At 51.7% G+C, this 24042-nt stretch overlaps 1 protein-coding gene across 1 annotated transcript in view; it reads left to right on the plus strand.

Annotated features, from left to right (window-relative positions):
* Positions 1-3880: 3880 nt before the first annotated feature.
* Positions 3881-24042, plus strand: part of ADGRG1 (adhesion G protein-coupled receptor G1) — a 36818-nt gene continuing 16656 nt past the window's right edge. Inside the window, exon 1 of the mRNA XM_038368732.2 lies at positions 3881-4093. The gene's annotated coding sequence lies outside the window, so the exon portion shown is untranslated. The remainder of the gene's footprint in view (positions 4094-24042) is intronic.

Consider the following 24042-nt stretch of genomic DNA (forward strand, 5'->3'; position numbering starts at 1 on the left):
TGGGTGATGGCTTATCTTAAGTGATCACTCTCCTTACAGTGTGTATGATAAACCCATTGTTTCATGTTCTCTGTGTGTGTGTATATAAATCTCTCCTCTGTTTTTTCCACCAAATGCATCCGATGAAGTGAGCTGTAGCTCACGAAAGCTTATGCTCTAATAAATTTGTTAGCCTTTGAGAAGGACTCTCAAATACTACATTTGTCCCTACCATGCCCTTCACCTAAACAGATGAGAAAGGCTACACTTTTTATTCATAGAAAATTGTAATACATTTAATGGCAGAGGTGTGGGGAAAGAAGGGAGGGTTGGATAGCGAGCCCACGCCGCAGCGGCTGCCCCGTCCCAGGGGGCTGGGCCTGGGTCCCCACTCCAGGTGTTGCAAGCTGGCCCACATGGTTGCAGTGCCACTCCGCATTGGCAAATCCACCCCTCCGTGGATGGAGATGGGGGTGGACGGCCAGATTGTTTGGCATTGAGACCTAACATGCTGGGTCGCAAAACAATTCAGGTTTGACACATCCACCCCTCCATCTACAGCAGGACGGGTGCATGAAACCTGTATGGTGCTGTGACCATGTGGGCCAGGTCACCACTGTGGGGGTCATGGGTTCTATTCAAGTTCACGATTACCATGAGCACCACATCAAACTCACAGCCGGACAGAGGATGCATCTCGTACGCCTGTCATTAACAGGCATGAATGCCTGGCAACCTTTAGAGACATGTTAGATACGTGTGTAAATGGCAATTAGGGCCATTTTGCGTTTGGTACGGCAGAGTTTGAAATTAGAAATACAGGTGTACAAGACTTGGAAGGAGATGTGGTTAGATGATAAACAAAGAAACCGAATATCTGTTAATTGCAAGATCAAAAGAAAATATTAACATTTAGAAGAAACTTCGGTGCAATAATGTCATTGTATGTCTCTTTAAAGTTTGTGGTAAATTGTCTAAGAGGGGCAGTTTTTAAAACCTGGGGACTTATGCATGGCTAAACTGGAACCAGGTTATTCACAAAGATTACCTAGAGAGGAGAACAAAGGAAACATTATCAAACACAGACTAACGACTATGCTAACTACCATTTACACAAGGACAAACTGCTGATAAGCCAGGAAAAGCAAGCTTTGCTGCCAGCTCTGACAGAGGGGGTGGGTACAAAGACATTCAGGATGCATGTGCCAGCCAGACAGGTACTGCCGGCTAAGAGTCTCGGGCCAAGTGCACTAGGCATGCACACCCCAACGAATGCATATGTGCACAAGCACTTGCAGAACAAAGAGCAGCTCAGCCAACAGCCCCGTACAGCTATTATAGCAAAACCACCATCTTAGATAAGGGTTGGCTGGGGACCATGGTAACCTCAGACATTGAAATAGCTAATCATACCTCTCTCTCTGCCTTCCTGGTCCAATAAAAGATATGACCTCACCCACCCTGTCTACCCACACACCTGACTTTTTTCTCTTCTCCCTCTGTCCAAGAGAGCAGGTGAACGTACAGTTGCCACTGAAGTTGGTGGCGACTGCCCTCTGCCATGAGATACGAAATGCAGTTAAGTCTCTTCCCACGGCTCCTGTGCATCACACATGTATTATGCGGTGCCAGAAGAAAGCAGAATCGTGGACAAAAATGGGGCAAATGAAGCCTGAATAGCTCAGTCGGGACAGGAATCCAGCAGAGAACTGGAGCTGGCAGTTGACATACTCCCAGCTGGAGTCAAGTGGCCTGGCTCTAGTAGAGAAAGGGGGAAATCCTCCAAGCTGCTCCATGTGGCAGGCCCAGAGGCGCTGGAGAGCTACAATCCAGTCCCTTCTCTGGGATGCCTACAAATCATTATTCTTTGGCAGCTATTGGGCTCACAGCCGTGCCTCACCTTCTTCTCCTCCCGGGTTGTTTATTCACCTGTTGGACGTTGTCTCAATCCTAGACTGTGAGCTCTCCAAAGCAAGGACTGTCTCTGTGCTACTTGTGTGTAGAGTGCCCCATACAATGGAGCCCTGATCCTTGATTGGGGCTTTTAGGCACTCCCACAATACAGACAATACATACATTAATTCATAAGAATAGTGGAGCTGCCAATGTCAGGGTCCTGGGCCTGTCTGCACTGTGAAACTGACTGCACAGGTAGAAGCCAAGGCTATGGCTGGGGGAAGAGGAAGTGTCTTTTAACTTGGTAATAACACAGTTAACACGGGACCAAATTCACAGCTTGAACTAGGGGGGAAGGTAGCTCAGTGGTTTGAGCATTGGCCTGCTAAACCCAGGGGTTGTGAGCTCAATCCTTGAGGGAGCCATTTAGGGATCTGGGGAAAAATTGGGGATTGGCCCTGCTTTGAGCAGGGGGTTGGACTAGATGACCTCCTGAGGTCCCTTCCAACCCTGAGATTCTATGATTCAAGCCTCAGCCCCCACCCTTTCACTCTACATACACATCATCCTACCCCAGCACTTGGGCCCAGGATCCACGGGGATGGAGGGTCTGAGCCTGCATGAAGCTGGGACCAAGGGTTCAAGCCCTATTGCTTTGCAGTGTAGAGGCAGCCCCACTGGACTGGGAGCCTGCCAAAAGTATCCCATGATCCCACAGGCTGACTTTCTTTGCCCTCTGGACAGTCAAGTTTTCCCTCACTGCATCACGAACAAAGGGCCACATCTGGGGAGGGCACAAGGAAGCCTGGCATATGGGTGATTGGATTTGGGCCCTGCATACGTAGACACTGGAGCTGCAGATAGTGACCCAGGATTCAACGGTTCCTAACCTGTGGTTACAAATGAGCGTAGACGCTCAAGCCCTAGGTTAACAAACCCAGGGTCTCCTAATTCAAGTTCTACTAACTCTGGGCTGTGTAGACATACACCAAATAGCCTTAAAAATGGATGATCCCCAGCCAGAGCAGCTGTGTTTTAACACCAGCAGCAGGACCTTGGTGTGGACAAGGCCAATAAGGACGCTGTGGATTTTCTATTTTGTTCAAGCTGTTGCTTACCTGAGGCAGGTGGGAAGCTAGACAAGAGCCAATCAATCTGTAATAATATCAGTGACTTGCATATTAATTCCCATCCTCTCTGTACTCCTCACTGACTTGTTAACAGAGATGTCCTCTCCTTCCGGGGCCTCACACCAGGCAATGATAAGCGGTGCCTTAAACACTAGTGCATTAAACCTAGGGGAAGGTGACTACTGGAGAGGGAGAGGCATGAGGGACCACCAGTGTCTCTCTGGCATGTGTGTAGGGGTCAGAGGGTGCCTTTGTGTGTGTGTGTAGGAGGTGTAAGGTGTGTGCATGTGTAGGGGTGCCTCTGTGTGTGTGTAGGGGTCTGAGGGTGCCTCTGTGTGTGTGTAGGGGCATAAGGGTGCCAGTTGTGTGTCTGTGTGTCGGAGTCTGAGGGTGCCTCTGTGTGTGTAGGGTGTTTCGGTGTAGGGGTATGAGAGTGCCTTTGTGTGCGTGATGGTCTCTCCGTGCGGTGGGACCTGCTGAGGGCTCAGGGTGACTGGGAGGTGGGCAACCAGGAGAAAACCACACACGTTGCGCTTGGTTTTGGCTCATTTGGCTTGTGAGTTGCTTGCCGGCTAGGTTTTGGCTTGTAGCTTGTTCTGTTATTTTTTTGGACTGGCTCCTGGCAAGCAGGGGCCAGGGGAGGCGAGAGTCCCAGACTGCACGGGGGTGGATCGAGTCCCCCCGAGCGTTGGGGCTCCCAGGCTTGGGGTGAGCTGGAGGTTTGGCTTCTTGTGAAAGCCGGGGCGCTCCTCCAGGTGCCCTGCCCAAGCCTCGCCCGGCGGGGGGGGGGGGGAGACCGGCTCGCTCCCGGGCGGCCCCCCCAGCGGCAGCGCAGGTGAAGCCCGGACGCCCCCGAGCTGCCCCGGGGCGGAGCCAGGCGGGAACCCGGCCCACGGGCGCGGGGGGCCCCGCTGCGGAGGCGGAGGCGGAGGCGCAGCCCCGGAGCCGCCGCCCAGCGCGCCTGGCTCTCCGCGGGGGCTGCGAGCGGCTTCCTCCGCCGGCCGGGCGCGGGATCGCAGTCCCCAGCCCTCGCTCGCCGCCGCCCGAGAGCCGCTCCCCGCCGCGCCGCTCGCCCCTGCGGAGCACAGGTACCGGCTCCGCCGCGCCTTCCCTCGCCGTCCGCGGGTCGCCAGCCAGCGGGGGCGCCCTGGGCTCCTGGGGTGCCGCGGAGGGGCTGGTAAGGGCTGCAGCGATCAAGTCGCTAAATAAGGCAGCGCCAATACGTCGGGACTCTTTCCTTGTGCCCTCTTGGGCTGTGCTTGGCCAGGGCTAGGCTCTTGCATTCCCCCCCCCCCCGCGCTCTCCCCCCTGGACTTTGGGCGAGGAGGGGCTGGTTAATCCCTTAGGAAGAGGCAGGGGTGGGCGTCAGGAATGTGTTTGCTTGGCAGAGGTGGGCAGCGCTTGGCAAGGGGCGAGGGACTTGCCCTTTAAATCCCCAGGTGCCTGCCTGCACAATCACTGGCCCTCCCTTGATTTCAGCCCAGGGACCCTGCAACCAGCTGAAGATCTGCGGCTAGTGGACCGAGCCAGGAATCTCTCATTCCGGGGGCTGGCAGGGAAGGGGGGCTAACGGGACCCACTTATTTGAGAAGCGCTGCTGCAACACTACTAAAGACGGGGATTTCGTACCCACGGGTACTCATGTAAAACGGACAGGCTGGGGCCAGGTGTGTCTTTGATCCCTCAGGAAGGCCGTGAGTTTTAAGGCGCACCTGGCTAGGCGGTTGAATGGGTATTTTTCAGTCTCTTGTAAATGAGGCAGCCTGTGGTGGGGTTTTGGTCAGAAACCTTTCGGTGGCTCTGGGACTGGCAGGCTGCTGGTGAGCAACTCCGGAGATCATAGAGGAGTCTTCACTGGGTATGTCTACACTGCCCTCGGGGGCGCGCCTGGCTCAGGCTAGCAGCCTGCCTCCAGGCTCGCCCTATCCCCCCTTTGTCAGAGCTCCCCGGGCTAGCCTGGAGCTGCAACATCCGTTCTTTTTAGCACACTAGCTCAAGTAATGACTGGGTGCTCTGCTTTTCCAGTCAGCAGGAGCTTGAAGATAAGGGGGTCAGTCTGGGGGGTAACTTCCTTTGAGGGTTTGTATTAAAAAATCCAGTCCCAGGGTGCATTACAATGTGCTGCAAGCGGCTCAGGTTAGATTGCAACGACAGTTTGGCGTGAGAGTGATTGCGCTTCCCCCCTCCCCCCGTGTCTGCTGGATCTGTCTGGCCAGCCCCAGGGAGTAGGAAGCCCCCCAACTAAGGGTGGGGATGAATTCCATTGCCATTAAACAGTGCATCCTCCAACTGCCCCCCACACTCGAAAACCTTCCCGCAGCAGGGGAGGGCTCAGCTGTGTGCACAACTGCTGGGTCTGACCACAAGCAGGCAGGTATGGATAAACCCGGCCTGGGGGCTATGAAGGCGCATTGGGCTGGGCGGTAGCTTCATTCTAGCTGAGGCTGAGCGATCACTTTATCAATGGATCCAGCCATACAAGGTCTGACTGCAGAGCCTAGTCCAGGGGTTTTTCAACCTGTTTTTCATTTGCAGCCCCCTAAAAATTTTTGAGTGGAGGCACGGACTCCTCTGGAAATCTTAAACCACTGCCCTGGTCCCAGCAACTCAGTCTTTTCCCTTGGCAGGGGCCCTTCCATCTCTCGTCCCTGTGGCCCTATAGCCGGTTCACCTCCACAGACATAGTCTTGCGGCGTTGGACCATGTTGAACCGCCTGGTGGTGCCAGCCCTGAAGAGAACTTCACTCTGAGGATTCGCTGAACGTCTGGGCTCACCCACCCCTGCGTTTTAACAAGGAGGGCTACATCTGCCCCTGCTAGTACCACCTCAAGTGAGGTCTACCTCAGCCTTCCCTTGCAGAACCGCTGACACCCCAGAGAACTCTTGTTGTCCCAAGGGATGCCTAGTGTGGATTTCAGATCGTGTCAGCTGGCTCCTGGTGGTTCCAGCTAGCAGTTAGGATTTGTCCAGAGCAACAAGTACATTGATCTGCTGGTTGCTGATCTTCCAGCAGAAGCCACAAGAGACCAGTTAGAATCCTCTGCACTGTCTATGCGGCTCTGATCTGTAGTGCTTGCACAAATCAGGCAGTGATGTTAAATGTTACATATTTGATCGCCGTCCAAATCTTAATCCAGCAATTTGGATAGAGGGGAGTGGGCAAAGGGTGGGGAGGGAGGAAATCGGAAAGCGACAGGTTTGTAAACAGCAGTGGTAGTGGTGGGAAAGGGAATCTCTGCTGGTGCTTTAAAGCCGTAGTGGTGTAAGGGTGAGCGCAGTTCCCAAACCTTGAGGTAGCACTGATGTGTTTTTGATGGAGGCAGTTTTCCTAGCTGTGTGATAGCAGCTGTCCCTCTCAGTGAAAGAGCCCAGGGGGCTGATACAGGACTACTGAGTTCTGCTGAGACCACCAAGGGAACTAATTGCTGGTATGGGTGGTGGTTTCATCATATGGACACCTGCTCACGCGTAACCAGACCGAGACCCACCAACTCATTTCCCAGAAGCTCCAAAGCAGCTGTTACACGGCACCAATGTAGATGAAAGGCTCTGCCATCCCCTTTTTGAGGCTGGCATCTTAAAACCATGGTTTGGTGGAGGGAAAGAGTGCAAATGGCATAACAATGAGACCGGGACAGTCATGACACACAGTGCTGGAATGAATGCTAGGTTGCGTGTCATGGGAAGTGATGGGGAAAGCCAACTGCAAACCCTTTATTTTAGAAGGGCTTACGGCTGTCTGTTAACAATTAACGAATAGGTCATGACCATTCACCATCCCCCTGCTGCACTGCCCAGGACCCGGGCTGACGTTTGTGGAGGAGGCTGGTGAAGTGTGCGGGTGACAAAACACTAATCCAGCCCAAGGAGTCATCCCCCTGGCACAAGGCAGCCGGAAAGCTGGCCAGAGGAAGATTCCCCCCCCCCATTGGAGGGGGATCCCACAGAGCCAGTGTAGCAACTCCTCTGCTACACCCATTCCTGGCTCTTGGCATAGGGAGTGTGGCTGGGAATAAGGTGGGTGGATAGAGCCTCCCAGGACCCCACCAATCCCCAGCTTCCATAACAGCCCCTTGGAGTCACTGGCAGCCAGCGTAAGCGACAGCTCTGCTCTGATTGATGCTGGGGACAGGACCGGCACACAGGCGAGCAGCCCAGGATCAGGGGCCATCTCAAAGCCGTCTTTGCCTCCACCCCATCCCAAAGCCGTCTTTGCCTCCACCCCATCCCAGTGTGCACTGTGCATACCAGGGTTGAGATTGTGTGCCCAGAAGGTGAAGCCCAGTGGAGCTTGGGGACAAAGCTGGCTTTAAGACACTTCTGTGACCTCAGGATTTGGGGCTACTTCAGAGACTTAAAGGACCTTCCAGGATAAACTAGAATACCACTGGGGGTGTTCCAATCCACAGCAGCCTCCCATGGGTGGCTCTGTAGTCCTGAATAGCCCAGAGTCTCACAGGGGATGTGCTAAGGACACGTTCCCTCCTGCCTCCCCAGGTCAGGTGGGGGTGCCCGGTCTGTGAGAGGGGCACTCTGGGGTGGACTGGCAGGGGGTGCAGGTCATGATGGGGTACACTGGTCTCTGTGAGTTGGGCACTCTGGGGTGGAATAGCAGGGGGTGCAGGTCAGGGTGAATTTTCTCCCTGCCCCTTGTAGCACAGTTCCAACCTCTATACATTGCTGGGAATCTGTCTCTGGGTCCCACGCTGAGATCAGGGCCCATGACTCATTGGAAAAAATCCCGAAGTGGCCTAGGTTTTGTCACCAAAGCCATAGTGTGACAGACACCCAGCCTCACCTGTTATGGATCCCAAGGGAAAACCCACCCTCCAACAAAATCCCAAGAATGTATGCCAAGCGCTGCCTTTCCCTTTCCAGGGGAGAGCACAAAGGCTCTTGTGAGGTCTGATGCATGGCCCCAGGTTGTGTGACTCACTCCATGCTCCACAGGACTTGGCAGGTTACCGATTGTGCTTGAGTGTCACATGAGTTTATGCCATCCCCTAGGAATTCTGCATTCATTGAAATGCCACAAACATTCAGCCAGCCGTGATCAGACTACAAAGGAGTCTATAAAGCACAGCGAGGCTGCTTTACCCCGCCCAGGAACATTTCCAAGGTCTGTCTTTGTACACAATGCTGCCAGCTTTCTCAGGACTTCCAAAGTCACAGACACACATCTTTGGGTCTGATTCTGCGTTCCCAATCCCTGCCTTTACCCCTGTATTGTGCCATAGACTTCCATGGCATTTTCCTTGATTTACATGCATTCAACTGAGAACAGAATCTGCCTCCTCCTCATAAAAAGGTCTGAGACTCCCATGACATCGCCCTGTCTTTGCCACATCTATGACTCCCAGGATCAGAATAATGTGTCTTACGCCTAGCAGGAGGGGAGTGGCAAGAAAGGCCCAGCCAGGAGTCAGCACAGACGGAGGAGAGTAGGGCTTGTTCCATAATGAGTTTCACGCTTCCAAATTGTTGACCTATTCAGGCACTTACAGAGGGATTGTCTGCAGGGATCTGTTGGCATGATGCTAATACTTAGCATCTCTCCTCCCAAGATCTCAAAGCCCTTTATGTTATCCCTATCTATACATGACGGTATCTGAGGCACAGAGAGATTAATGTGTTTTGCTGAATGCCACCCAACAAGTCAATGACCAAGCTGGGAATAGATCCCAGATCTCTGGACTCCCAGCACTAATCCCTGTACCATCCAGAACTTCTTTTTTGCTCTTTCCCGTATGTTCACTGGCACCCATAGGTGAATGTCACTCCACAGCTGTTGTAACACTGAGTGACTGCATTTATCTCGCACCTTGTATTCGGAGAGCCCCAAGCAGCCAACAAAGTGATGACAGTCTATGTGTAGGAAAACACTGAGTGCACACTTGTGTGCGTGTCTGGATCACTTTACCCCATCCTGCCGTCCAACCACATCCCCCTACGGAAATGCGCCACTAGAGAGGAGGGCAGCAATTTAAAAGCATGCAGTGTCACTGTCTGGTGCGATTCATGCCGTGAGTGCCAACCTCAGGGCCAACACCACAAACTGGTGGTATGTTCTGTAATTGAGATTTCACCACCCCAGTAACAAATATGACCTCCTGGATCATGGTAACAGTCTGGCCATGGAATCAGACACAGTCCCCTTGGGCACTGCAGTCTATCTTGCCACCCAGGCAAGCTGGGCTGTGTGATAAATGGTCACTTACTCAAAAGTCACAAAATATTCACTTTGCTCCCAGTCCCAAGAGACCAATCACTTACCCCAGGTCAGTTTGTACTTTAGATCTCGCACTAAAGACCATGTCAGTAGCCAAGACTATAGTAAGCTAACTAGGAAAAAGAAATGAGTTATTTACAGGTTAAAGCAGACACCATATAAGCACAGGTGAGCTACAGTCTGTGGTTCCAAAAGATGACAGAGATGTAGTCATCTGTCCACTGAATGTCTTTTAGGGCTGACCCTGGGGATCTCTGCTTTTGTTTCCTAGCTTCAGCCCGATGAGAGTTCAAACCTCAAAGAGAGAACTGTTTCTTCTAATTTGTTAGTCTCTAAGGTGCCACAAGTACTCCTTTTCTTTTTGTTTCTTCTTGTGAGCTTCTCTATATGCCCTTCCCCCAGAGCTCAAACCAATGGGATGAGAGCTCCTGCACATAACTTCTTCATGGGTGGATGGGGCAATCAAAAAAGTTTGTCCTACGATGGAACCATTTAGTCTTGAGGGTCCTTCTTGATGGGCGGGGGGAACCACTCTTCCTGTCTAGGTTTGTGAGTTCAGACCAGGCACTTTTACAATTATAAAGCAAAACTTACTATCTTATAGCATGAGACACAGACATTACAGGTAAGATTAATGCATGCCACAACTTAGTGTTTAATGTTTAGACTCATCTTTACAAATCTAACACCTACCTTTGTACAATATTTGCTGAAAATATACAACCGTGTTTGCAACAATGATCTATACGGTCACAGGTTATGTCAGTAACATCACGATGAGTGAGCTGGTCTGGTTTCCACCTATGAATTTATAAGTGCTCAGCTGAAACCTACAGCCTTGGCAAGAGCTGGCTCCTGGTTTACCAGCATCATGCATGCATCAGCACTTCACATCTGTATAGGATAGGTGGAAGAGTATTGTAACCCATTGAAACCACAGGAGAATTTTAGGTAGAGAGAAGACACGAGCTGGAATGTGGATAGTCCACCAAAGCAAAGCATCATGGTATCTTTCACAACCATGAGTGACCCAGATGAAGACAGCACCTGCCGCCTAATGCTATATTAGGTTCTCATTTCAACACTGACTGTGAGAGTAGGGTGTCCTCTCAGCACTGCTGCCCACAGCACCTGGGTTTTCCACTGAAGTCTCCTATTGAGGTGGGTAGCTGGACCCTCCTGTCTTTTATGAGATCTCTTGACAGCAGCACCCAAGTCTCAAAGCGAAGTGAGGACTGGTCACCTTCTATTCCCTTTAATGCTATAGTATTTTATGTCACTGGCATGCCTCTTGGTTCTTTCTCTGCCCTGCTGATCAGACCATGGACAGTATAATCCTGTTGTCCAATTCTGAAAAGACAGCGGGAGAGCAGAAGTCAGGCTGAGTGCTATGGTATGTCGAAGCAAGCTGAACTCAGCAGGACAGGTCCATGTTTGGTGTGTAGGAAGCCAAAGGCAAGGGACATTGAGGGACTGACAATGCTTGTGCAGCCTCTAACCTCAGTGGATGGTTCTCAGAAATAGGATTGCAAAAGGACAGGACACTGTGGTGAGCATTGCAAGACACTGACTGGCTGGCCTTGTGACATTATTTCCAGCTACCCAACTTCAGAGCCATGAATAAGGCAGTGTCCAGTGAGGAGATGTACCAGTGGGTCAGCTCCCCGGGCCCAGTAGAAATATGCACCAATGTGATTGATATTTCCTCTTTAGTATCTTAGCAACATCTTGGCCATGGCCACTGTTGAATCCAACATTCAGCTCCTGACCCTGCAGTGCTGAAAATGTTTCTATTGCTGCCTGTTAAACGCTTATCTGTTCACGTGGCCATCGCATCACAGACACGCAGCTTGTATGCGTACTAAGCGTATGGGGTGAGGGGCTATTATTATTATTAGTGTTGCAATTCTGAGGAGAAGATACAAATGTGCTTCCAAACCACACGGCAAGCCCTGCGTATCTGCAGGGAGCAACTTCCTGCTCTGGCTCAGAGAAAAAACACTTCATGAATGAGAAGATGGAAGAGTCAAAGATGGAATGAGTAGGTTGTCCAGGCTTTCCCAATTACTGTGTACTGCCTATTGAGTATCTAGGGAGGCAGCATCACCACAGGATGATGTCAAACCCTGACAATTAATTAGCGATACTACAGTATTTATATTGTGGGAGAGCTTAGAGACCAGCACCCCATTGTGTACGTTGTGTACATACACACAGTAAGAGACAGCTCCAGCCCAAAGAGCATACACTCTCAGACCAACGGAGGGTGGCCATATGATCATTCCCATTTTGCAGATGAGCCAGGAACTAGACCCCAGACTATTGCCTTAACCTAACCTCTGGCAAGCCACAGGATCACTCCTCTAAAATAGCCATCGGTCCGGAAAGCTGGAGGGTGGGTGGCCACCAGCCCATCTCCTTTGCAGTCCATTTATAGCTCTTTCCAGTTCATTGAGCAAAATGCTGCAAGTTCCACATTCAAAGCAGGTGCAACCAGCATTGCATTTTTAGCCAACCCAGCTAGAACACTTTAGGAAATGACCTGTCTGAACCTTCAGCCCCCAGACGATAGCTCTTACCAAATAGTCTTCCTGAAAAGCCACAAATGCCGATAACTGTCTGCGCCTGTAATTCCCTCTTCCACTGTTCACAGCTCACAAGGTGAGGTTAGCTCTCTGTTATTTCCTCACCCCGCTTTCTCATTCCGAGTCAGCTAATTTAGTGGCCCGAGCCAGCTCCCAGCAAAGTCAGAGGGGGTCTTCCCATTGACTGTAATGAGTTCAGCCCCCTGTGCAGCCATGTCTGTTCTTTTTTTTCCTTTTCAGTAGAAGTCAGACTGTAGGACTGATAGGTTCAGTTTGTATACCATTACCCATGATGCATCATGCTTGAGGTTTCTTTGAAGCTAGTATTAGTGATATGGGGTATTTAATAAAAGACAGAGCTGACTGAAGACTGGGAAAATGTTTGGCAAATCTTAGTTTCCATTCAGCTCAGCTGCATTTAAATCCTTTAGTGATGGCAAATACACAATGCTTCGAAACTGGTCTGCATGATTCAGATGAATGAGTGTGTATTCAGCCCACTTGCAACTCAGACGGTCCGTTCTGCAGCTCGAATGCCAACGTTATGAATAATACGCAAGCTGCCATTTGTTCATTAGGGATGTTTTTGAGTTGTTTGCATATCCCAACCAGCTCTTAAAAGGAGAGGCAAAAATTCAGTAAGCAAAATCAGCAAAGAGAATTTGACCCCCTCTACTAGAGTGTTTTTATCTCAGACAGGAAGAAGCAATAGCGGGACTTGCCTCTCCCTTATTTACAGGGTAAGCTGGGCTCTCAAAGGGCTTCAAAGTCAAGTGAATGTATCTCCCCAGCCCCCTAATGGGGAAGGTCAGCAGATATTATACCCATTTTATAGCTAGGGAAATTGAGGCAAAGAACGTTGACATATTTTTCAAAAAGTTACAGAGCAGGTAAAGCAGGGAACAGAACCCAGGTCTTCTCACTACTAGTCATGCACTTAAGATATAAGACCATCCGTCTCCTTCGTAAGGAAAAAAGATCAAATAGCAAGTGAAACACAGCTTCCAACAGCATCGCTAACCCCAAGCATTTAAACAGCATGAGATTTTTTTTAAAAATGCTGCATTCTTTGTATTTGCCTCCCGGTTTTTGAGCCTTTTGCATTCATGTTTCTGAGCTTTCTCTGTCACCACCAGGGCCCAACACTTACATCCTATTTAGTCTCATGTAGTCAGCCTTACTCCAGGAGCTGGGGCTTTAAGAAAATTACTTAGTATCACAAGCTTTGTGATACTAATCATGAGAGCTGGTAACATGGTGCCAACATCCTGCTAACTGTTGTGTGCCCAGCTCTTGGGTGTAAGTCCAATTTCACTGACACCAGTTTTATATTCTGTTGGCTCCTATTCTTATTCCTGATTTATACTGGTGTTGGTGAAGTCAGAATCAGGCCCACTTTGTTTCTGGTAGCTGGCACCCTGCATTTGTTGCAGCTAGCTCTAGGCTGGAGCTTTACAGAATACCAGCCATCTAGGACCCTTCCTCATGCTGAGTAGTCCCGTACTGCATACCGATTTCAGGTACCCCTATGCAAAAGGCTGCATATTGAGAGTCAACTGGGCTCAGGGTGATGCACAGACCCTGGGCTGGATGTCTCTTGGTGAGAATTAGGGGGCAGAATCACGAGCCTTGCACAAGTGACCTCTGCCTCCGACTGACCCCAGGATCCTAGCCCGTGCCATGGCTGCTTTTGCAGCACAGGGCTTCTGCCATCGGGGGCAGGAAGGGAGGTGCTCCATCTGAGCCTGCATCCCCTCTGATTACTTAATCCCCTGAGATCCATCTGTACTCTGTTTGTGACTAAGCAGGAACTTTTCTGCGCTATTGTTCTCCATCCAGCCCATTGAAGTAACTGAATAGCAGGCCTTGAGGTGGGTTCTAAATATACCGCAAGGCTCGTTCCTAGCTGCAGCGTGGGGGAGATAAGGCTGTTCGTGCTGCCAGGGAGGAGAAAGAGGCTGTGGGTTGGTGTCTCAGGATACAAGGATACAGAAAACGGCTCAGTCTGGCCTTGCGGAGCCTGTGGGGAGGAAGGATCTGCCTGGCCCTGGGAGATAGTGACAGGCTCGGGTGGGTTGTCAGATCTCAGGCTGATTAGAGGCCGGGCATCCGTGGTGAATTTCTAAGAACAGGAAAGCTCCTAGGAGAGGGGAGAGCCAACGGTCTGGTGTTCCCATGTGAGACCGCACAGCCCACCATCTGCCTAATGTCTGTCTAGCTAATGCCAGCCTGTGCATGCAGCTGGGGCATCAGGGTCTTGTGACTACACTGAGCCGAAGGGAGAGCCTGGCAAAGGGGGGCCCAGGCTCAGGGGCAGCAGCAGCCAGACAACCTTAAGCCTTGTCTCCATGAGCAAACCTCGGGCCTGCGGTAAACCTCCCCCACGCCCCACCAGCAAGACGCCCGAGCTCTGTCTGCTGCTCTCGGCTCTGTGAGGCCCAATGCTGGGCCTGATTTTTGCTAGCACGGATACATCAACCGAGAGCAGCAACCTCCCGCGACAACTCTAGGGCACAGCGAGGGGCGAGCTAGCCCTGGGGAGCCGCGAGCTGGGGCACAGCCCAGTCCTAGGACAGCAGCCAGGCCTGTTGTTAATTTGTATTCCCATAGTGCCTAGGAGTCAGGACCCAGCACCTGTCGAGCAGCGAGGGGAGAGCCTAGCCCTAGAGAGCAGCAAGGGGGGCGGGGGGGAGAAGGAGAGCCCAGCGCCAGCCAGCCAGCTGTGGACAGCAGCGATATGAGAAGAGCGCAGCAGCTGCCTGACAGCCTGAGAGAGCTGCTGGGGGATGACTCACTGTCCCGCAAAATGTAGGACAGTTTTCAGTGTTAGCTGGTGTCCCCTGGGTTCTGGGCTGAGGGCTGTCACCATCGCTGTGATGCTCAGCGCCTCTCCTCTGCTGTTCCACATGCCTGCCCTGGTCCCCTATTACCCTGCACACCATGTCCTCCTTTGCAAAGGGGGTGTGAATCACTTCCATTCTCACCTGGGAGCCTTTTGCAGCCCTGTTGCGTTGGCGTGAGCAGTTGCATGAGGTGCAGGGTGATGCCCTAGCCCGCTGAGATGTGCGGCTGCACCATCTGGGACTCCCCTGGGTCAGAGGGATCCCAGCCCTGTTTCAGAGGCCTACACTTCAGCCAAGCAAGCAAAATCTTGGTGCCTCTGTCCCCTCTGAACTTTCAGGCTCTCCCTGGTGCAGAAGCCCAGAGCCGCCCCACAAAAGCCGAGCACTATCTGTTCTTGGGGAGCCCTGCAGAACAGCATCCAGGTGGCCTGAGAGGTGCTGCTGGGTGAGCAGCACCCTGTGGACCCGATTCGTCATTGCCCCGGGACCCCTTTGTGCCAAGGGGCTGCTGGGCAGGCCAAGGATCCCCCTTGCACAGAGCCCCTCAAGGTTCACAGAGGTGTGGGCAGGGAGAGGGATGGTCTGGCCATTGCCACGCCTAGCATGTCTGCACCCATCCGAAGCCCCACGGAGCAGGGCCAAACCAGCCACTGGACAGAGGAGGTGCAAGCACAGGATGGCTCTGGCCCGGCTATGGAACAGCCCCTGGAGAGAAACTGGGCTAGGAGAGAACGTCTGACACAGATCATAGAATCAGACTATCAGGGTTGGAAGGGACCTCAGGAGGTCATCTAGTCCAAACCCCTGCTCAAAGCAGGACCAATCCCCAATTTTTGGCCCAGATCCCTAAATGGCCCCCTCAAGGATTGAACTCACAACCTTGGGTTTAGCAGGCCAATGCTCAAACCACTGAGCCAATCCTCCCACCAGCTCCTCGATTCCACTTCTGGCAGGATGCAGGCTGCCTCCAAAAACCCCATGGCGTATCCTTCCCCATCTGTCCTGTGACTATGGGCCTGCATGGGAAAAGCTCCCCAGGGAAAGCAAAGCAACACAAATCCACCGCTGTCTTCCCAGTGCCCTGGAAGAAGATCCATTTCCCACCCATTCCCATGTGGTGGTTTTTCAGTCATCCAGCAGAGGTGAGCGGAGCCCAGGTGGCAGAAGAGAAGGGTTTGGAGATGGCATGAAGGACTCAGTCTGTGCTCACAGGGCAAAGAGTGTGAATCCGGAGCACCCCTGTAAATAGTTACTTAAATAAGGAGTGAATGTAGTTTAAAAAGAAAGGAGCCCCCTCCAGATCCAAGCGAGCATGAAGTACATGAAACAAGGAAAAGCTAAAGGTCAACGCTTGTGTCCCCGGTGAATCAGATTTGATTGGTGCCTCAAAAAAGGAGAGGAGACCGAGAGGGTGAAGGCACGCTCGGGAAATGCACCCCTTCCCAGGGACTGAATGCTACCTGTACTTCCCACAGAGAATCTCCACTTGGGGCAGCAGCAGAGCTCAGCATGCAAATTCTCAAGGTTTTATTTATTATACAGAGCTGAGGGCAGCCCTTTGCTCTTCAGCCTGGCACCGACTGGAGGGGGGCACCACCTGGCAGGGGAGCCCTGCGCTGCCCTTTGCTCATCGTTCTGGCAGGGAGCGAGGGTAAGGAGCTGCCAAGCAGGGGCTAATATCAGGCTCTGCCTTCAAGCGGCTTTGTCCTGGAGCACAACCTGGCAGTGCCTTATGTACACCGCCCTCCCGCAAACAACCCCATCCTGACCATTCTGGAGTCAGCCCAGTGGGCTTCGGAGGGGATCACCCGGATCTCTGCTGAAATACGGGGCCTCAAGGGGAGGGGAAGAGAAGCTGTGAAATGGACGGGTCTCTGAGCCACAGCTCATTGTCTGGGCATTGCACTGCAGAACAACATCGCACCCACCACAAGGAGTGCTTCAGAGCCAGCCTCCCCACGCTTCACACCCAGGCCACAACACCAGCAAGGACCAGAAATCACTAGTTTGCTGAGGTCTGGGATGTGGCTACAAACTATAACACTCACAGCCCTGCTGCAGAGCTTGACCCGCTTGAGTCCAAACCACATATACATACAAAGCACCAGCCATGCACCAAGCGTCACTTGTGGTTACATCCCCTCATCTGGGGCTCTGCCCATCCTTAATTACACCTCCCAGCCCTCACTAATTAGCATCTGTAGCAAACTGTGTAATCTGCACCTTCAAGAGGAGGAAAGAGAGGACAATGAGTCCCATAACTGCTCCATGTAGTCACCAACCACCCCCTTCGCAAAGCCAAGCGCCAGAGCCTGGATCGCCCAGGAAACCAAGTCTCCTGGATATCACTGCCAGGGCTGAGCATCTCATGACAGCACTCCTGTAACACGGTGTGCCCTCGCCACCACAGCACCTCCTGCTGGTTACCTCGGGAATTAGCTCATCCCAGCCTCAGAGCACCTCCTGCTAGCCAGTGTTTCCCTCCCGGTACCTGCTTCCTTTCCTTCTCCCACACTGTAGTTCAGGTCCCGCATCCCTCCCAGCCTGCGATGCCCCTTCTCTTGGGTACTCCCCCACAACAGTGCCCCCACACTCAGGGTCCTCCCCTCCCTGGGGAACCCCAATCCCTAAGACCACCTCATCTCAATGACTCACTGCCAGTCTTCATCTAGCCCCTTCCCTCAGGGACAAACGGCAGGCTGAAGTGGTCACTCATCATTAGCCAGGGGGTTGGACCTGCTGCCTCTTCCCCTGGCTACTTTCCCACAGCCCTAGGACCTCCTCCAGCCCTGACAGCAAGGCCTCTGCCTGGGGGGCTTGCCAGGCTGGAGCTTCCCCAGCACTGTGCTGTCTAAAGAACCTTTTTCTCCTTCAGGCATCCAGGTCCATCTCTCTCCACAACAGGAGAGACTACCTGCCTTCTGGCCCTGCAGCCCTTTTATAGGGCCCAGCCTGGCCCTGATTGGCTGCCTCTCAGCCTTTTCTGATTGGCTCTCCGTCCCAGCCCTCTCCAAGGGCTGACTTTTAACTCTTTCAGGGCCGGAGCAGGGTGACCGCCCTGCTACAGCTCCCCACTCCTGGATAACATCATGCATCTCTGGCTATAGCTGATTCCCTTGCAAAGAATCATAGATATGAAGGTTTCAGAGTAGCAGCCGTGTTAGTCTGTATTCGCAAAAAGAAAAGGAGGACTTGTGGCACCTTAGAGACTAACAAATTTATTGGAGCATAAGCTTTCGTGAGTTACAGCTCACTTCATATGAAGGGCAGGCAGGGACCTTGAGTGGTTCTCAAGTTCAGCTCCCTGCACTGAGGCAGAACCAAGTCATGAGGTCTTGCAACACACAGCTTTATGGGAAAGCAATGTCAGCACAGCCCGGGTTCAAGAGAAGGTGGGAAACCACAGCCCCCACCCTGGCTCCCTTTCCCAACATGGTTTCATTCAGTGAGGAGCACAAGTGCCTCAGAAACAGGCCAGGATGAAGCTGATACAGGGTGCACCAGCGTGTGGAGAAAGGGGAAAGGGTGACCGTGCACCCAGGCTGTCTCCCTCCCCAGCTTCAGGGTGTGCTGCCTGACACCTGGGCGCTGCAGTGACCCTAGAGAGGGCAGCGTGTGAGGGCTCCTGGCTCGATGCATTTCCTAAGAGCAGAAACAGCGGCGAGGAAAATATCTGGGGCAGCGAATGGCACTCCAGGGAGACCTGCAGTCAGGTCTAGAACTCACCAGGCTCCTAGCAAGAAAGCAGCTCTGGGGCTGGAGACCAGAGAAGAGGAACGAAACAGATCAAGAGGCTGGGGCCCTGACAGCCAGCTGCGCCACGCCAGGGGCCACGTAAGGTGTGGTTTTCAAAAGCCCGCAGACTTGGCCTGACTCTGCTCCCGCTGAAGCCAATGGCCAGACTCCCATTGACTCCAGAAACAACTCTAAGGGAAAGGGTGAGGGTGGTGTTGAATCTTTAGCAAAATCTTCCTTTCTCCCAAATGTTAATTAGTCATTAGAATTAAATAGGCCTCAACAACTACAAAGCATTTTAAACTGCCTAACTACAACTTCTGGACCCTTAACTTTCAGCCTCTTGTGTCATCATTTTACTAGTTTTCCAGCCATCATAGGCCACGTTTACTGTCATAACCATACAGCTAAGGGTAACCTAGAATTCCTCCTTACCTGTAAGGGGTTAAGAAGCTCAAATAACCTGGCTGGCACCTGACCAAAAGGACTAATGGGGAAAGAAGATACTTTCAAATCTGGAGGAAGGCTTTGTTTGCGCTCTTTGTTTTGTGTTCTCTGGGGAAGCAGAGAAGTATCAGGTCAGAAAACTCCTCCAAATCATGCTAAAATGAATCTCAATATTGCAAAAAAGAGTAAGTAAATAAGGCAAGGAGCGTTAGATTATCTTTTGTTTTTAGCTTGTGAATTTTCTCTGTGCTAAGAGGGAGGTTTATCCCTGTTTTCTGTAACTTTAAAGTTTTGCTTAGAGGGGAATCCTCTGTGTTTTGAATCTGATTACCCTGTAAAGTTACCTTCTATCCTGATTTTACAGAAGTGCTTCTTTTTCTTTTTTTTCTTTATAATAAAGTTCTGTTTTTAAGAATCTGATTGGGGTTTTTAGTGTCCTAAGAACCCAAGGGTCTGGTCTGTGTTCATCTGGTTTACCTATTTGGTTGGTAGATTATTCTCAAGCCTCCCCAGGAAAGGGGATGAAGGAGTTTGGGGGGGATAATTGAGGAAAACAGGAACTCCAAGTAGTCCTTTTCCTGAATCTTTGTCTAACTCACTTGGTGGTGGCAGCAGTACCCATCCAAGGACAAGGAAGGATTTGTGCCTTGGGGAAGTTTTAACCTAAGCTGGTAGAAATAAGCTTAGGGGGTCTTTCACACAGGTCCTCACATCTGTTCCCTAGAAGGGAACCCTGACATCTACACTGGGGGAAATTTTGCATGTTTCCTTCGTTGCTAGAACCAGTCCATCTGCACTAGATGTTAGCAATTTTGGGAGTCCTAGTGTAAATGACCACCCAGGAGACAGGATGAAAGAATGTGGGTATGTCTACATAACAAAGAAAAACTCGTGATTGCAGGGCTCCGACTGCAGGTCTGTGTCACTGCTGTGTAGATTTCTAGACTCTGGCTGGAGCCTGAGCTCTGGGATCCTCCCACCCGGCAGGATCCTGGAGCCGGGGCTCCAGCAATGAAACAGCCCCCCAGCCTGAGCCCCGCAAGCCTGAGTTTGCTGGCCCAGCCCAGCTGGGGGGGTTTCATTGCTGTGTAGGCATACCCGGACAGGCAAACGTATATCACCCAGGGAGGGAGAGGGAAATGGAGAGAGAGAAGATAGAGCTGATTATTAGGTGAGAGGGCTGGATCAGGTCCGGAGATGTAGAGTCGATGGAAAGGAGTGAAGACTGAGTGTAGGCTGGAAGGGAGGATGTGAGAAGAGGAGGACAGAGAAGATTGACAAAGGGGGACGCAGAAAGAAGGAGGGAATGTGAGAGGAATGGAGAGAAGGAAATGGGCTTAATTCAGAGTGGAGCAGAGCCTCCGCCACAGCCCCTTCTACTCCCCCAGGAGGCAGGCAGGCCAGCATTCCCTCATCAGACGCTACTTCAGAGCAGCTGTCAGGCCCTGTTGTTTCATTCCCTGGCCTGTCTGCTAGCTCCTTGGCTCACATGGTGCCAGACAGCATTGGGCAAAGTGAAACTCGCGCTGCGAGCCAGAGTTTCTGAAGAGCAGCTGCACAGGGGCTCCAGTCCCTTTGCTCTGCCGTGCAGATCAATACCCTAATTTGTGGTGTGGTTAGACAATGAAACTGCTCTAAAAATGAACACGCAGGGCCGTGCAGCCTGGAGGTGGGGCCGTGGGTGCTGCAGGTGGAGGTAGCATACAGGCAGAAAGCACCCACTCTTGCTTACAAGCTAAGAGTGCTGGCCCGTTGATGTAGCTGGGCTGGTGTAAGGAGGCATGTGGCACTGTTGGCACCTCCGGCTCGCATCTGAAGCTGCGAAGACCACTCCTCCTAGCACTCATACTACCATCCCCTGGCGCGTTGTTTGCATAGCAGCTGTGACAGATAGGGCTCGTAAACTAAGCTTGATCTGTGTTTGCATTGGAAACCTCCAGCCACAATTTCTGCAGCGGTGCTTCTGATCTTATTCAAATTGGGAACAGAACCACAGGAGTTGTGCAGTTGACCACACTAGCAAAAACAGGGGCTGCTGAGCTGTCTCTCCCTGAAGCTGAAGTCACTAAGGGATGGCCAAGAGCATGTCTCATGACTTCCCTACTTGGAGTTTTCTCTCCGGCCTAACCAACCTCTGTTCCTCTTCCCTTTATTCCCCCTTATTTTTATGCTGGATCCATGTTAACACACTGCAGCCACAGCACAATTGACTCAGACAGAAACCAGTACCTGAGTGCTGGGGTTAAAACCCAAAGACTTGGTTCCCATGAAAGCAGGCAGCTCTCATGCTTGGAGGAGTAACAGCAGGTCCATGCTGCCTGCCAGAGTGCTGACGGGCTCTGTGCAGAGCAGAGCGCATAGGGGCTGGCGATCATAGGGGCGGGTGATCGGGCTTTGGAAAGCTAGCGGCTGCATCCCACAAGGAGAGAATCCTCCAAGGTTTAAAATCCTGACTCAAGGGAAGTTTTTCCATTGATTTCACTGACACCAGGATTTCATCCAGACAGTTTGATTCTAATTTCACTTTCAGGGGCTTTCCCCCAGTTTAATTTAGCTGATCCCAAGGGAGTTTTTACTGATTTACACTTGTGTATGCAAGATCGGAATCACCCCCAGACATTCGTAACGGCAGTAAAGAAAAATACATGTATGATCATGCCCCAGAGTTTTATACTAGTTGTGCAGCAGCACCTGGAAAGGTGTAACCATAGAAGTGTGGCCTGGTATCCTGGGAAAGGAGCAGGTAACAAAGACACCCCAACTTTCCCATGCAGGCAGGAGGGGGAGAAGGAATGAGCTGACATTTGAGGGGGGGTGGGGAGAATTTTGACCAGACTATTCAATTCTGGAGGCAGAAAATGGAAAGAGAGAGAGAGAGGGAGCGTGCAGACAAGCTAATACTGTGGGCAGGGCCTGTCTCTGTACATGCAAGTACAGTACCTGGCACAGCAGCGCCCGGATTCCTGAGTGGGGCCGTCAGGACTACGGCAATGTAAATAATGAACAAGAGCTGTCACTTCCTTTGTGGGGGCCACGAACCCCGGCCCGCACACTCAGCTGAGTTGATGTGTTGTATGTTTCTCCTCTGGTGTCCTGTTTCTCACTGTTCTCTTTCTCTCTCCCTCCCCCCCCCCCCGCACTCACTCCCTTGTGGGTGACACACCCACAGTGTTGCATATTTCAGTGTGTTAGAACATAAATGAGCCTGTGTTGGCTGGTTTTATTATCTGAGAGCAGTAGCGTGGGAAAGGCTGATATACAAGTGCAAAGAACTCGCTGTGAAATCCTCCAGCCTTGGAGAAGCGGTAGAGTGGAGGAAGAAATCACCCCCCCCCCGAAAAGGCAAACAGACTCCCCCTGCACTCACAAGTGATTGGTCAGCTAGTCCTGCTGGAAAGTTTGGTTAGTTGCTTTAGTGCTGTGAAGGTCCTGGGTTGACAACCCTTGAGACTGGAGTCCTCCCTTGTAGCCACAGAACAGGCACAAGGGGAGTAGTAGCAAGCTTCCCTTGCGCTCTCCCACCAGTCTCCACGGCTTCGCTGCTGAGAGAGCCTCCACGGGAACACCACTTATGGGAGAACGGGAATCACTGCACTGGATCAGATCAGTGATTCAACAAGGAACCTAAGAGCAGACCAGTGGAGAAGCCAGTCCAATATCCTGTCTCTGGGTATGTCTGTCCTGCAATATGAGGTGTGAATGCAGCTCCTACAGACACACTCTCATATGCACATTAGCATGGCTAAACATAGCAATGTAGATGCAGCAGTGTGGGCTGTACAAGCACACCAGGGACCTGGTTTCCTATTCACATTGCTGAAACCCTCGGTTCTATGCTTCTGGTTTTAGCCATGATAGCGTGCGTATATCTGCTGGAGCTGCTATCACTGCTTTGATTTCATGGTAGACTTATCCTCTGACAACGGCCAGTCCCACTTGCTTCAGAGAAAGGTGCCAAAAACCCGCTATTGGAAAATTGTGGACTAACCTGCCCCGAGGGGCAGTTACTGTCAGTTGTAGCAGTGGGTTTTGGGATGGGGACACCTGTCCTTTAAGAGCTGGATCCAGACCAGTAGCTCTTTTTGCACATGTCACTGAACAGCTGTCAGAACATTCTGTTCTTTCCTGGTGCTTGATTTCACCTCGTTATAATTTCAGCAGCATCGCGAATCAAAATGGGAGGAAGGAAAATTAGGAGCGAGCCAGGAATCAGATGTAATGCTGTAAAATGGTTATAGAAAAACAGCTGCGGCAAATATGCTGGCTGTAGAAGTAGGGGTTGAACTAGAGCAGGGTTTCTCACCCTGTGAAGCACGACCCAAAATTGGGTCTCTAGAATGTATCAAAAGTTTATGGGGCTGGCTGGGCTCAGTTCCCCTCTCTGGACATTATGACCTGGTGCATCGGGTCTCGGTGCCACTCCAGTTTGCCCCAGCCACCCCTCCATCATGACGACACTGGGACAGCTGGGCCAAATTGGAGTGAGTGGTGCTGCAACCCCAGGCACCAGGTCACAACTCCACTTACACAAATTTGGTCCAGCCAGGCCAAACCTGAGCAGCACTGCGACCCCAGAGGTCACAACACCCAGAGCGGGGAGCTGAGCCCAGGCAGACCTGGGGGCTAAGAGCTGGGAGGGAGTGGCTGGTGTCACATTCTCTGATAAATGCTTGCACTCAAGCATACCCCCAGCCTGCAGGACCTCCCAATGTACCACTCCCCCACAGCCAAACCACCCCTCCTGGTCCCCAGCTCTTCTCCCACCACACCCCAGCCCCTTCTGCCCTGGATGGGGGGAGGAAGAGGGCACTGAGTCACGACAGGCCATCAAGGTTTACAGATGGGTCCTGAACCCAAGAAGGTTGAGAACCACTGAACTAGAGTATGGATATTGCAACATGATCATTTGTTTCTACTGCTACTATAAATCTTAGAAGAAAAGGAGTACTTGTGGCACCTTAGAGACTAACACATTTATTTGAGCATAAGCTTTCGTGATGCATCCAATGAAGTGAGCTGTAGCTCACGAAAGCTTATGCTCAAATAAATGTGTTAGTCTCTAAGGTGCCACAAGTCCTCCTTTTCTTTTTGTGAATACAGACTAACACAGCTGCTACTCTGAAACCTATAAATCCTAGGAGGGACATGAGGGAGGGTTACAGGTGATGGGCCAAATACTTTTATTTATATTACGTAC

This window comes from Dermochelys coriacea, chromosome 12 (genome assembly GCF_009764565.3).
Source record: "Dermochelys coriacea isolate rDerCor1 chromosome 12, rDerCor1.pri.v4, whole genome shotgun sequence".
Classification (NCBI taxonomy): domain Eukaryota; kingdom Metazoa; phylum Chordata; order Testudines; family Dermochelyidae; genus Dermochelys; species Dermochelys coriacea.